General features: G+C 49.8%; 1 protein-coding gene and 1 long non-coding RNA gene across 4 annotated transcripts in view; one reads left to right on the top strand and one right to left on the bottom strand.

The window, feature by feature from the left end:
- Positions 1–10,606: 10,606 nt before the first annotated feature.
- Positions 10,607–13,990, bottom strand: LOC145722352 (uncharacterized). Of its 3 annotated transcripts, none has more exons than XR_014146561.1 (3): positions 13,768–13,990; positions 11,723–12,648; positions 10,607–11,096 (listed from the first exon to the last, which is right to left on the bottom strand). It is a non-coding gene; the product is annotated as an uncharacterized LOC145722352 (long non-coding RNA). The 3 variants fall into 3 exon arrangements; XR_014146562.1 differs by lacking the exon at positions 13,768–13,990 and having other exon boundaries at positions 11,723–11,873; positions 12,353–13,160; XR_014146560.1 differs by lacking the exon at positions 13,768–13,990 and having other exon boundaries at positions 11,723–13,172.
- ELK4 (ETS transcription factor ELK4) overlaps positions 13,204–15,307 on the top strand; it is a 20,760-nt gene continuing 18,656 nt past the window's right edge. Inside the window, exon 1 of the mRNA XM_081825108.1 lies at positions 13,204–13,401. The gene's annotated coding sequence lies outside the window, so the exon portion shown is untranslated. The remainder of the gene's footprint in view (positions 13,402–15,307) is intronic.

The following is a 15,307-nucleotide window of genomic DNA, read 5'->3' as shown; positions in this document are numbered from 1 at the left end:
TTTGGTCCTTTGCAGATGTTATTCATGCCTGTATCACTCCTACTGTCGGCCAGTGGGAGCCTCTTCAAGTTGATTTCTTTTTTTTTTAAAGATTTTTTTTTAATTTATTTATTTGACACAGAGAGAGAGAGAGTGAGAGAGAGAGAGCACAAGCAGGGTGAGCAGCAGGCAGAGGGAGAGGGAGAAGCAGGCTCTCCGCTGAGCAGGGAGCCCGATGTGGGGCTCGATCCCAGGACTCTGGGACCATGACCTGAGCCGAAGGCAGACGCTTAACAACTGAGCCACCCAGGCGGCCCCAAGTTGATTTCTGAGTCCTTTTGACACCATCTTATTTGGTCCTTGAGAGCTTCTTTGCTTTCGGGCATGACTAGATGTCCAGGCTTATCTTGTGTATTTCCTGCTACAGACTCGGAAGGAGCTATTTCTTCTAAGGGTCTCTGATTGCTTTTTGTGGGGTAAGGTTTTTAGAGATAAGATCTGCTACAGGGGTGCCCATTACTGGGTATGTCACTGGATTTAGGCCTTTCCAGTGGATAAAGCTGGGAAATTTTTTTAAAACGTAAACACATTGCGAGTTTATACTGATACTTCCAATTCAATTTCAAGACTGTAAACACACACACACACACACACACAGAGTTTACTTCTCTAATTTCTCTCACACTGGAACAGGCATGGCCCAGAGGCTTTTAGTGTCTGCTTGTGTGTGTGGGATGTGGGAAAAAGCAAATAAGAACCACCAGTCAACCATCAATGTCAGCCTGTCTGCCGCCAGAACATTGAACCTGGCCCACTGGGCCAGTAGCCCTCCCCCTCGCTGGTACAAACCGTTTCGGAGTACGCCAGAGGAGACGGGGAACGCTCGGGGAACAGGAAGCCGGGGCTCACCCAGGCTTTTCTAACACAGGCTTTTGATGTCTGGGACCAGCTACGCTAGCTCACGGGCACTGGGGCCTTGTGTTGGTAGTTCCTCAGGTTTTAAGCTACATTCCTCATGGAAACACCAATTTGCTAAGGACAGGGGAGGAGAGAAGCAGGAAGAAAGGGGACTCTGGAGAGGAGGAGGAGGCTGCCAGTAGCCTCAAAGACCTCACAACGAAGGAACATGCTAGGGAGTCCTGTCCACGTGGGGTCTCAGACAAGCGCAGTCTAGCTTGTGCCCTTAAAGACCATTGAGGGGCACCTGGGTGGCTCGGTCGGTCCCAGGATCCAGGGATCGAGCCCCGCGGCGGGCTCCCTACTCAGTGGGGAGCCTGCTTCCCCCATCTCCCTCTGCCTGCCGCTCCCCCTGCTTATGCTCTCCCTGTCAAATAAATAAATAAATAAATAAATAATCTTTTAAGAAAAAAAAGAAGACCCCTGAATTTAGGTGAGAAGAACAAGCATCTGTGAATCAAATGTACCAGTATGTATGGGGCAGGGTATGAGTGGAAAATGCAGAGCAGAAACCGGAGAGTCTAGAGGAGGGGAAAATAAGATCTCTTCTGTGGTCGAGAGAGGAAGGGTCGGACTACTCCACAGCCTGTTCTGGCCCCATCAGGCTGGACCCTGCCCATCTCCCAGAGAGAGATGGAGCCCGGGTCCTAGCTTGTGGTTTGAGCCTAGGAATTGGAGAAAAGGGGACGGGGGTGGGGTTGGCTCAGGGGTGCCCCATCCTTTGTACCTTCGCGGGTCTTCTTTCCAGCCTGGGGTGCCTACGGTTGCTGGGCCAGGTATAGTGGGATGGGGAAGCAGGAGGAGTGGAGTGGGGAACAGCCGGTGGGCAGCTGGGGTCTCGGCTTACTTGTGCGTTTGGGGAAAAAACCCTTGGTTTCCAGGGTCCGATTTGATTACAGCAACCTGGCCGTCTCGTCAGCACTGGCTGGAGGACCATTTGAGGCAGGGACTTTCTGACACCCAGCACTGTCACTGGATGTCTGCACACATTAGGAGGCATGCCCTGGTGACAGGGTCGCCTGACCCCGGTCTGCCCCTTACCGGCATTTGACCTCTCCATCATTCTGTGCCCGGTGCCCCCACTGCCCCAGAAACTTTTGAGCACTTTATGGTCCCCAGGTAATGTTCTCTCCTCCTTTTCATCAAATAGTATTTGTCCACCTTCCCATATGCCGGAGCCTACGTTAGCCCTGGGGTTGTGCTGACGAAAGACAGGGTGGCAGCTCAGATGGGGAGGCGAGGAGGCGCACTGGGCCCTGCCCGCCGGCTGCCAGGAGCCCAAGGTCCCGGGGGAGGCGGCAGGCTCCGGGGGCAGCAGGCCGGACCCACAGACCACCCCACAGGCTGGCCTCATCCTAGTGACTTTATTCCAGTGACATGGGGACAGCGTGGGGGGGGGCAGACACTGTTACCCCTCTTTGACCAGTGACAGGACTGAGGCCAACTGGGAGGATGTGACGCGCCCAAGGGCACACGGATTCAGGGCTATGTTTGCTCTAACACTGATTACAAAAGGTGCAGGTGCGGAGTCTACAAGAAGCCTCTGCGTTATCCCCGAAGCTTTTCTGTAAATCTGATGGTATTCCAAAATAAAAAGGTTATTATTATTTTTTTTAAGGTGAAGGATTTTTGATCCGTCTTTCCCCACCTTCTGATATGCACCAACTAATCAACCATTCCTGTTTACAGACAGACTGGGAGGCAGAAGGCACCACGGTGCGTACAACGAAGGGGGGGTTCTGAAGATGTATGAAGTGTGGTCCTTGCTCTCGAGTGCTCAGATTTCCCCATGGGAAAACATGACAGGTTTGGTGAAAGTTACTTCTAACAGTGCAGGCAGTCTGACAAGTACCAACCATACGTAGGAGTGTAAAGGAGAGGAGGAGAAAGCACCACCAGGACAAAGATTATTTCCTTCTACGAAACAAGTTCAACGTGGTTTTCACCTAATGAACACTTGAAATACATGAGCATTTCAATCAATCATACATACATTTTCTTGGTCTTCACGCATTAGTCATAAAGAAAACCACTGAGTCTCGGGGCGCCTGGGTGGCTCAGTCGTTAAGCGTCTGCCTTCGGCTCAGGTCATGACCTCAGGGTCCTGGGATTGAGCCCCGCATCGGGCTCCCTGCTCAGCGGGAAGCCTGCTTCTCCCTCTCCCACTCCCCCTGCTTGTGTTCCTGCTCTCACTGTGTCTCTCTCTGTCAAATAAATAAAATCTTTAAAAAAAAAAAGAAAACCACTGAGTCTCATTGATTCTGCATCCTAAATGTGCCTCACGCTGATTGCCTCCTTGTTAACCTCACTTTCACTGTCCGGTGGCCTGTCTGTGGGACTGATCTAGTAACCACATCCATCTCCCTTTCTCCGCCCGCTTGCTGCCCTGCGGGCCTGCTCACAGCCTGAGTCCTCCCCAGCGTGCTGAACTCATTGCCCCACCGTTGAGGGGTGGCAGCCTCAGGTGACTCACCCGCACATGGCAGGGAAGCTCCTTCACAGGGGTGGGGGCTCTGTCTACCTCTTTATGCCCTTCACAGCCACCCCAGCCTCAAACCTCAAACCTGATCCATCATTTACTTCCACAATTAATTTTATGTGTCAGTTTGATGGGGCCATGGGATGCCCAGATGCTTGGTCAAACATTATTCTGGTTGTGTTTGTGAGGGTGTTTTTGGATGAGATGAGCGTTTAAATTTGAAGACCAAGTACAGCAAATGTGGGTGGGCCCTGTCCAATCAGTTGAAGGCCTGAACAGAACATAAAAACTGACCTTCCTCTGAGCAAGATAGAATTCCTTCTTCCTGGGCGCCTGGGTGGCTCAGATGGTTAAGCGTCTGCCTTCGGCTCGGGTCGTGATCCCAGGGTCCTGGGATCGAGTCCCACATCGGGCTCCCAGCTCAGCGGGGAGTCTGCTTCTCCCTCTGACCTTCGCCCCTCTCATGCTGTTTCTCTCTCGCTCGCTCTCTAAAAAATAAATAAAATCTTAAAAAAAAAAAAAAAAGAATTCCTTCTTCCTGACTACCTTCAAATTGGGACATCAGCGTTTTCCTGCCTTTGGACCCAAACTGAAACATCGGCTTTCCCTAGGCCTTGAGCCTGCTGGCCTTCAGACTGGAGCTACACCTCGGTGCTCCTGGTTCTCAGGCCCTCAGACTTGGACTCGAACTACCTGCTGGCTCCCTCAGGTCTCCAGCTCACCAACTCCACCTGCGCATCTTGGGACTTGTCAGTCTCCACAGTTGTGGGAGCCAATTCCTTGTAACAAGCCTTTCTCTCTAGGTGCTTTCTATTGGTTGTGTTTCTCTGGAGAAACATGACTAATACAAGGAGCTTTTACTAACACCCGACAAATCAACATCTCAGAGATTCCAGAGCCGGAAATCAAACACCCCCCACTCAGTTTATAGGTGACAACACAGAAGCCCCAGAAGGAAGGTTCTTCCTGCTGCACATTTTACCAACCACGTTTGCTTCTTAGCCGATGCTTGGAATCCCCTTAACTGGAGACCATAATTAGAAATAAGACATAAGAGGCAAATGTCCCTGGGAAAATAAGGGACTGACATGAATTCGTAAGAGGTTATAAGTGACTTGAAATGTTTTCTGAAGAGCGGTTGTTGAAGGAGGAGGGCAGGGGTACAGAATGAAAAGACAGAGCTGAGACTGCACACATCTGGGGGCACGGATGCACGGAGCTGGCCCCATCCTTAATTTCAGTGAGCTCACAGAAAACTTCTGAAAATACGGTTTTCTAGCAGGAGCGCTTGCATCTTTTTTTTTTTTTTTTTTAAGATTTTATTTATTTTGACAGAGAGAGAGAGAGAGGGACAGCAAGAGAGGGAACACAAGCAGGGGAGTGGGAGAGGGAGAAGCAGGCTCCCCGCCGAGCAGAGAGCCCGATGTGGGGCTCGATCCCAGGACCCCGGGATCATGACCTGAGCCGAAGGCAGACGCTCAACAACTGAGCCACCCAGATGGTCAGAAAAAGGGGACCAGCTGAAGAAGGTGTTGGGAGTGACTGGCCCGATGTTGCTCAGGGAAAGGGACTGTGGCCTGTGGCAGGTGCAGGCCCATAGTGCAGCGCACATCTAGTTATCACGTGCTATGGTCCAAATGTTGGCACCCCTCCCTCCCCAATACATATGTTGAAATCTTAATCCCTAAAGATGACAGTATTAGGAAGTGGGGCCCTTGGAAGGTGCTTAGGTCAGGAGGCTGGAACCTTCCAGAATGGGATTAGTGCCCTCGTAAAAGCAACCCCACAGAGTTTCCTCACCCCTTCCACCATGTGAGGACACAGAGAGAGGGCTGTCAGCTATGAACCAAGAAGGAGGCTCTCACCAGAATTCAACCATCCCGGTGCCTTGCCCTTGGGCTTCCCAACCTTCAGAACGGTGAGAAATAAATTTCTGTGGTTTACACACAGTCTGTGGTACATTGTTACAGCAGCCTGAATGGACTGAGATATCAAGGAACATTTGATTCATCCAAGGCCCCTCCCCACTCTGTCCAGACACCATGCTCCACAATTAGCATGATGGTCATGGTTTGGCTTTTCATACTGATTTCTCTATAGGAAAGGTGTGTGACAGAGGACCCCCATCACAGCACTTCTCTCAGTGTTATAACTGCTTCCTTGACAGTCTATTAACCTAGACTGAAGTTTCTCGTATCCCTCCCTCTCAGCACAGTGCCTGGACCATAGCAGGAACTCGTGAAATTTTTGTTGAGTGAACGGACCTGGACGGGACAGTCACATCTCACCGGGATGGAAGGTGGGCAGTGGTCAGGAGAAGGAGCATGGAAGTGACATTTGAGAACTGGGGGCCTTTGTTCAGTACTCAGGAGGTCTCTATTCTGTGCGAGGCACAAGGCTAGGAGACACAGGGTGCGTAAAGATGACCGACATGTGTTTGCTTTCAAGGAATTCCATGGAATGGAGGGGACGTCCTAGGCTGAGAGAGTGACATGAACAAAAGGCTGGAGTCCCAGTAGTGATGGATGTGTCTGAGGGGTCATAGCTTATGAGGCTGGAGCCCAGGAATTGTTAGGGATGACAGATGTGATGCTTTCACCTGGAAGTGGGAAGGAGGATTTGGTTCAGGTGGCAGGTATAGGTAATGAGCTCAAGTTGTATATTCTGAGATGGAGGGGTTATGAGGACATCCAGGAGGAGAAATCCTGTAGGAAACTGGAGACAGGGATCCAGAGGTCAGGGGAGAATTTAGGGTCAGAAATAAAGGTTTGGGGTCTTTAACGTTTGGGTCATGAACAAAGCCTTGGGGAGTGCAGGGGGAGTGCACTGAGGGACCATAATCCAGAGAGAGAAGCCTGAGGCAAGGCTAGAACCCATTCTTCAGAGCTGGTGGAACAGAACCCCAAAAGAGACAAAAACTTGTCAGACAGATAGAGGAAGACTCACGGAAGCCAAGAAAGGCCAGCGTTTTGGAGAAGGTACAGGGAAGGGACATCTAAGCCTGCTTTGGAGGCCAGGGATGTTTACCTAAAATGGGAGGTCTAAGCTGGGCTTGAGGAGGACTACGGGCCGGTGGGTGGACAATGCCTGGAAGGGCCGCTGGTGGGGACAGCAGACACATTCAGGAGATTGGAGAGTGAGTGGAAGCTGAGAAAGCGCAGGCAGCAAATAGAAACCTTTTTTTTTTTTTAAAAAGATTTTATTTATTTGACAGAGAGAGACACAGTGAGAGAGGGAACACAAGCAGGGGGAGTGGGAGAGGGAGAAGCAGGCCTCCCACTGAGCAGGGAGCCCGATGCGGGGCTCGATCCCAGGACCCTGGGATCATGACCTAAGCCGAAGGCAGACGTTTAACGACTGAGCCACCCAGGCGCCCCTAGAAACCATTATTTTTTGAAGTTTGATACTGAAGGGAAGGATAGGCTGATGATGGTTGAGGGGGAAAGTTTCCTTAGGATGGGTGAGACCAAATATGTTGACTGGCAGGATGGAGAGATGAGAGTCTAAGGACCCGAGGGAGGCAAGAGGGGATGGAGCGGGAGGAGGTGAGGGGCGGCCCAAGCTTTGGGCACCCCGCACCTCCAACCTCCCATCCTCGCCTCTGAGCTGTGCTGGGTGCCCCCCTTGGCCTCCCTGATCTAGTCGCTCCATGAGCACTTACTGAGCAGCTCCTGGTGAAGGAACGGCCCTGGACGTTGGGCTGTGAGGGTGACTGAGACCTAGGCTGTCCTCTCAAGGACTCAGTCTGAACGGTGGAACAGACAGAGAAGGTGAGCATGGTGAGCCCCACAAGTAGGGTGGTGCTGGGCTGGTGATATCTGAGCTGAGACATAAAGTCAAGTCGGCCCCAAGGTCAGCGGTGGCAGATGGCATGGGGGAGGGGAACAGGAGGAGCATCCCAAACAGAATGTTTCCCTACAAATCCCCTCCTGCTTCTTCCAAGGCCTGGCCCGCTCCTGTGGTGCTGGGCTGAGAGTGGGAGGACCCTCTCCCCTTCCTCCTTCCCCCTTCCCCCCAGCACAGTCCTCGCCTCTATTTAACTAACACTCCCTCCCTCCCCCCATATCAGAGTGGGTTTTAGCCCCTGGTCTTTTAGAAAACTTCTACAGAGAAGAGACTGGTCTTAGTCATCTCCGCATCTCCTTAAGTATCCACATGGTTAATGCTTATACATTACATATATATTTTATAAAGCATTGCTTAATTCTTTTTTTTTTTTTTTGAAATAAACTCTACCCCTGGGGCGCCTGGGTGGCTCAGTCATTAAGCGTCTGCCTTCGGCTCAGGTCACAATCCCAGGGTCCTAGGATCGAGCCCTGTATCGGGCTCCCTGCTCCGCGGGAAGCCTGCTTCTCCCTCTCCCACTCCCCCTGCTTGTGTTCCCTCTCTCGTTATGTCTCTCTCTGTCAAATAAATAAAATCTTAAAAAAAGAAAGAAAGAAAGAAAGAAACTCTACCCTCAATGAGATCAAGAGTCACATGCTCTACCGACTGAGCCAGCCAGGCGCTCCCCAAAATATATTTTTTGCTCTGAAATTTTCTCAGGCCTGAGGACCACTATCACTGGTAGTAAATTCTCAAGGGGGCCACTGACGGGGTTAAGGCATAGAGGTAAAAAGGGAAAGGAAAAGTAGAGAAAAATAAGGCTGAAGGGGAGGGCTGGGGGTGGGTAGGGAGAAAACAAGAAAACAAAGATCAAGTCTACACACAGTGGGGAGGGAGACAGTTCCAAGCAAAGTCTAACCAGAGTTCTCTTTGCTGTGAAACCTTGCCATTGGATTCTCGTCCAGCCTGGGAGAACCCCCTCTTCTCCCTCCGCTTCAGGGCGCTCCCACTGGGAGCTGATTTCGGGACATACTCAATCAGTTACAGGCATCACGGGGGCATTTTTGGAGCAGCGGGGAGAAGCTGAAAGAAAGAGGTGGGGGGAAAAGCCCTGTCGACCCAACCATTTCCCCATTTTACGGGGTGAGCCTAGACAGAATTTAAATTTCCTTCCCTTGAGAGTCTGAAGGAGGGAAGCTGGTGGCTGTGTCACACTTCTGAACTGGGTATGAAACTCACCAGCTCCGCGTGCTTTCGCGTGGCAAAACTAATTTTGTTTCGCAGCTGGATAAATAAAGGCAGAAAAAAGCTGGCTTTACACATTTTTGAATTAGCACCAAGTCTTGCAAACTCCGCCTCTTTCAGGAAATGTTCCTGAATGCAGTGGGAGGTGGTAATTTCCCTCCTCTCCCTCCTCACCACAACACTGCAAGGCTCGGAGAACTGCACTTACCCCTACATTTGTCAGCCTGACTCTTCCTTCCCCAACATCTCTGGATCCTTAGCTGAATTTTTTGTCTATGTCAATAGGATCCTAAGAGATAATGGGAGAGAACTGTAAAATTGATGGAAGTCGTGGAGAGGAGTGATGGTCTCTGAGGGTGTCAGTGTCGGTCCACGACTGAAAAGTCCTAAAAAAATAAAAATAAAAAATAAAAGAACAAAGCCTTTTGGTGTGGTTCCTGAGTTCATTTTAAGTGAAAAAAAAATTCCAGCCAGTTATCATAAAATTTACAAGAGAGGAAACAAAACTTCTGGCTTAAAATTCAGAGAAATACATATCCTATAATGTAGGATATGTCAAGCCCCCCAGAATCCACCCAGAATCTTACATGTTATCCACAAGGTAGATTTTCAATCAAGTTACATCTTTTCCAAAGGGCACTTAGGAAAGAAGTGATCAGTTCTGTCCTCTTTCTCCAATATATATTCCACAGCAATTTTCACAACCCAGAAAAAGTATGTGTATCAAAGACCAATAAAATTGTTTTAAGTTAAAAAATATTAGTGGAGGGCGCCTGGATGGTTCAGTCAGTTAAGATCTGACTCTTGATTTCAGCTCAGGTCATGATCTCAGGGTTGCAAGATTGAGAACCACGTTGGGTTCTGTGCTAAGGTGTGGAGTCTGCTTGAAGATTCTCTTTCTCCCTCTCCCGCTACCCCTCTCCCTCCGTCTCTAAATAAATAAATTAATTTAAAAAAAATCTTTAAAAAATATATTAGTGGAGGAGGAAAGAAGTAGACTCAGTGTAGATTCCAGTGAAGAAAAGCATATGAAGCTATTTCTGAGGGGTGTTTGGGACAGGTCATGAAATGTGTTAGATCCATAGTATGCCCCAGGCAGGTAACTGCAATAAAGTCATGTCTTGTCATGTCCTCTCTGGGAAATACACGGTGTTTTGTGAAGATTACAGCTAGGGCTGAAAGATGTTTCCATGAACTTTCCTCATAGTCTAGAGGCCACAAACACCTTGTTCAAAGGCTTTTTCATGGGTTTTCTCTGGACCTGGAATACCCTCTGATTATAGGTCTTATTGTTGGGGATGAAACTTCTTTGCCCAGAATAATAGTCTTGGTGTAAAGATATTTCTAACCATCACGCCACTGGTTGTCTTTGGTGAATTTTAGGGCCTTGATAGGTACTGGGGTTAGCAAATACTGTCAGATTCAGTATCCAGCTAGCCTGTCTTTTATTTTCAAAGGTAACTGTTCCTTTAACATTTCAAGCCCCACAAATGTAATAACTACAGAGTCCTTCAACAAGAATTCAAAGTCTACTTTGATCAACTGTTTTTTTCTTTGCCTCTATCCACCACAGACAAGTGAAAGGTATGAATAGCTTTTATTTTTAAAGATACTGAAAGTGAGGCCCAAAAGGGGTAAGTCATAAGGGTTTTCTCAGGAGGATCAAGCTTGGAGTTGAGGGAGATTGAAAGGCGAGAACTCAGAAATCCCCAAGTTTTATTCCCTCACGTCATACACGCTGCAGTTTGCTTCACATCTATCCCTATCTGGGACGGCCGATGCTTCCTCTGACTTAAAGCTATCTCTTCTTTACTTCTAGTGCTGCAAGACATTGCGTGGAAGACAGGACGGGCAATTAGATGGTTCTATGCTTGCTCAGTCAGAGTCCATGAAATATTTCTTTAGGAAAAAGGGATATTAACTTGGGGTAATGAAGAGGCAGCGAAATAGAAGAGAGGGAAGGGGAAGTTCCTTCGAGAAATCATCATAACCAGGTGTTATTGGGAAAGGAAATGTCATTAAATTAGGGGAATAGGGGCGGCAGGGCTGGGGTAACTAAAATGGTTGAAAAACACAATGGAGGGCAGTCCAGGCAGAAAAACAGACATGAAACCACTTAAATAAAATCTGCAAATTTTATTTGAGATAACCCTGAGTAGCCAAGGCTAGGACTGGAAATCTATCTGGAAATCTATCCAGTGGGAAAGTGACCAAACAAGATAACAAAAAAGCAACATAACCACCACGGAGTTTGCAAAAACAACCATCTGTTGTGTAAGGAACCGTGGAGAGAGAGTCTGTACTCATAGAATCTTGCATGGGAAAACCAGGCACATTAATAAACTTTTTCCCCCAGTTCACCAATCTGAAATCTGACTTTTCTTCTAGTTTCTCTGCTGTCAACATGTACTGTTTAAAAAAAAAAAAAGTCCATTTAAAAACAGACAGACAAGGGGCACCGGAGTGGCTTAGTTGTTGGGCGTCTGCCTTCAGCTCGGGTCGTGGTCCTGGGGTCAAAGCCCCACATCTCGGGCTCCCTGCTCGGCATGGGGGCCTGCTTCTCCCTCTCCCACTCCCACTGCTTGTGTTCCCTCTCTCGTTGTGTCTCTCTCTGTCAAATAAATAAATAAAATCTTAAAAAAAAAAACAGACAGACTTGCTATGACTAATTTAAGAACTCCCAAAGTAGGCTCTTTTCCAAAAATACATTGCAATTGACAAGACTGTCAACTCCATCTGAAGGAATTGTGATACCACTGCAGACCCTGAGGCTGAATCAGAGGTTCTCTGCTAGTTTGGGCAGAGCAGGTTAGTCTGTTGAAGAGTTCCACAACGCTGAACTGTTCTTGGTCTAAGGCTTAAAATGAAATCTTTCTATAAACAAATGTTTCCAAGAGTGTATCTTAAACAGCCTACCTTAATAATTCTTATTTTTTTCCTCCCCTTTCTAAAATGGAAACTGTTGCGAGGAAACATTTTATATCAGAGGCCAAGAGTGCTAGTGTTTTTGTTATTGCACGTTTCCTCTTAATGAAAATATGTTTACATCCTCTTGTAAAATTATTTTTAAAAAGGTAACATCTTTTGGTAGTGTTGTTTTTACAGGAATACCTCTGTGTTATAATTACTGTCTTAGGGTGGAGGAGGTTGGAAATAAAGTGAAGTGCTAATTCTCTTCCAAAAGCCTACCAGGGTTAATAGGATCACACTTTACTCGGTGAGTTCAATTAATTTTACCTTGAATTCCGTTGTGCGGGTGAGGTGGAGGCAAAAATAAATGACATCACCATTTACTGGGTGTCTACTGTGTGCCAGGAAATGCACTAAGCACATTAGTCTTTTATCTCATTCGATCTTTCCAGCAATGCTGCACATTATCATCTTCATTCTACACAAGGAACAGAGGTTCAGAGAGGTTAAGCAACTCTGCAGGTCTTAGAGGTAGTAATGGCCACCTAAAGGTAACACACACTGGCCTTCTGGTTTCTTGTTAAATAGAATATGCAATCTATTTCTTTGGGGTTTTGTTCAGCACTCCAGCTTACTGACTGTGCGTCTCTTCTGCTGCTAACTTACTCAAGTAGTCTTTAGTACCAAGTGTGATTGGTTCCTTAAGAATTCTCATTAGGGCGCCTGGGTGGCTCAGTTGGTTAAGCGACGGCCTTCGGCTCAGGTCATGATCCTGGAGTCCCGGGATCGAGTCCCGCATTGGGCTCCCTGCTCGGCAGGGAGTCTGCTTCTCCCTCTGACCCTCCCCCATCTCATGTGCTCTCTCTCAAATAAATAAATAAAATCTTTAATAAAAAAAAAAGAATTCTCATTAATGAGAACCTATGTGCTAGAAACTCTACTCGGTGACTTGCGCACCTGATCTGCTTTAATCATCACAATTCTAAGAGACTGGGTTCCCTCCGTTTCACAGATGATGAACGTTTTGGGAAGTAAAGAAAGTGACTAGGGTCTCCAAGATAGTGAGGGGTAAAGCCACGACTGGATTCCAGGTCCGACTCCATTTGTCAGTCCCCGGGCCAGTGAGCCACAGCGCTGATTTAATATTCATCGGGGGTGTTCGTTATGTCCTGGGAGCTGGTACTTCGGTGAGCAAGCTGCGGCAGCACCAACTCCTCCGTCCACTCAGCCGGGAATAATGCAGGACAAGTGGCCTAGCAGAGAGAAGCCCTCACGCTTCAGCTTAGCAACAACAGAGGTGGTCCCCTGGACCGCCGCCCAGCGAGCGCCACCCCCTCTCCCGGACGCGGGAGATGCGGAGAGGTCCCCAGCTGTCCGGAGACCCCCGCACACAGATGGCAGCTTTGGTTCTGCGGACTCGGTCGGACGCTTCAGCAAAAGCCGTTGGCAGCCACTCAGTGGTCCGGCGGAGAGCGGCGAGTGCGGAACTCCAAGGGGCACCCGCCCTGAGCGCAAGCCTACCCCCGAGACCCCCCGAAACCTGGGCTTGGGGCGGCCGCCGCTCACAGCCCGACACCCACAGCGGCTCCGCCAATTCCCGCCCCCGGAAGTGACGCGTGGCGGCAACGGCGTCTGGGAGGGGCCCCGACGTAGCCGGGGGGTTTGAGAGTGGCGGCGGCCGCGGAGCGACTGGCAGGCCGGGCCCCGGCGAGGAACGCCCCGAGCGCGCGCCCGGCGGGTAGCGGCCCCACGACCCGCGCCGCGGCCGCCGCCGCCGCCGCGTGCGGGGGCGGGGAGGGCGGGGCGCGAGAAGCCGCGGCGGGCGATGCGGGCGGCTGCGGGCACCCGGCGGGCTCGGCTCGGCCGCCGCCGCCTTCTTCGGCTCCGCCGCGGGGGTCGCAGCGGCTGCCGCGCCGTCCTCGAGCTCCCAGCGTGAGGAGGCGGCGGGCAGAGAGAAGCATCACGCTCCAGGCGGAGACCCAGAGGGAACCCCGCGGGCGGCCTCGGTGAGCGGCGCGCCCCGTCTACCCCGCGCCTCATTCGGGCTCTCGCGACCGCCGCCCCCCGCCGCGGGGAGCGGGGGGAGCAGGGGCCGGGGAGAGGGGGAGGAGGCGGCACAACAGGAAGTGAGCGTGGCGGCGGGGGCGGGCGCGCGCTCCCCTGGGACCCGCCCCCGGCCCGCCCTGCCCTGGCCGCGGCCCCCGCCCCGCGGCGCGCAGGTGGTCGGCGGAGCGCTCGGTCCCCCGCTTCGCCCCTCAGGTCCCTGGGGCACAGGGTGGCAGTGGCTCTTTGGCTTGGAGGCGGGGGGCGAATTCTGACTCTTTGTGGTGACAGGAAGTTGGAAAATGAAAGTACAGTAATTCAGAGCTTACCGAGGCCGCGTGAGGTTGCGGCTCTTCCCCGGACTTTGATCTGCTCTGGGGCACACGGTCACCGAAGTTTCTTCCTCTCCCCAAGCTCGCTGTTCATCCGGTGTCAAGTTTCATTTCTTTTTCTACTTCTGTCCCGCGAGCCCTTTCCCCCCCTTGACTTTGCGGTTAATGTACAGCTGCCGCGAGGCTGGTCGCCTCTTGGTTCCTGGGAGGATCAATTGGAAACATCTTTTGGGGGCGGAATATTAATTAACTGGCCTTGGCAGGAAATAAGGGGTATTGTTGACTGACGGAAGTAGTCAAAAAATACACAGTTGGCTTTTTCCCAGGCTGTTGAAGTTTAGGGCATTTGAAGTTGAGGGCATTCACATGAAGACTCTGGAGTCTCTTCCTCATCACAACAGTGGATCAGGTCCTCCCTTCCCTTTTGCCGGCTCCCAGCCACCACCCCACTGCGCGGAAAACTTGGTGCTTTAATATTTAGGACTGTTAGTGGTGTTTCCATTAAAATGTTGTATGATTCCGCCCACCCTCCCCCACCTCCCCGTCAGGAACTCCCTTCTCTTTGATTTTACTTAAACGTTAAAACTGCGAATGTGAAATCCATTACATTCTTAGGGAAATGCTTTCAAGTTTTACTGCAATGTAATTATACTTTTAATATATGTATATATTTTTTAAGATTTTATTTATTTATTTGACAGAGAGAGACAGAGAGGGAACACAAGCAGGGGGAGTGGGAGAGGGAGAAGCAGGCTCTCTGCTGAGCAGGGGGCCCAATGCAGGGCTCGATCTCAGGACCCTGGGATCATGACCTGACCTGAAGGCAGGCACTTAACGACTGAGCCACCCAAGCGCCCCAACTCTTAATATGTTCTTAATATAGGGTACTGTACTGTGTTAAGAGATTCCTGGTTACTTTTTGTAAAGAATGGTGATTTTAGTTCAAAACTAGTCTTGATACATAATTGTTTGTTTTTTTTTTTAAAGATTTTATTTATTTATTTGAGAGAGAGAATGAGACAGAGAGAGAGCATGAGAGGGGGAGGGTCAGAGGAAGAAGCAGACTGCCCGCTGAGCAGGGAGCCCAAGGCGGGACTCGATCCTGGCTCTCCAGGATCATGACCTGAGGCGAAGGCAGCCGCCCAACCCAACTGAGCCACCCAGGGGCCCCTGGTTTTGTTTTATTTAAGCAGCACGCTGAATTTGGAGACCGTTAGTATTTGGGTCTTAGCTGCTGTTTCTGAAAAATAGTTGGGCTATGGGTCACCACAGCAACTGGACTGTGTGTATTATAAACATGTTTAGGGTGGAAAAAGTTTCATTTACTAGAGAGTTCCTTTCCCTAATAGGTTATTTCAACATGCTTTCTTTCAGTTTACGTCTTGGATTGACCTATTTTTGAGGCGTTAAGGTAGAATCAGTTACGTTTTCAACATTTAACTCCTCAGTCACGTTCTTTCATTTGCAACAGTTAAGTATTTCTCTCCCTCATACTTCTGAAAAGCTAATTTTAGAAAACTTGAGTTTTTCTTTTTTT

Source organism: Leptonychotes weddellii, chromosome 6 (genome assembly GCF_054177405.1).
Source record: "Leptonychotes weddellii isolate Sample4059 chromosome 6, ASM5417740v2, whole genome shotgun sequence".
Taxonomy (NCBI): Eukaryota; Metazoa; Chordata; class Mammalia; order Carnivora; family Phocidae; genus Leptonychotes; species Leptonychotes weddellii.
Note: the sequence above shows the minus strand (reverse complement) of the source record. Positions and strands in the feature narration are given on the sequence as shown.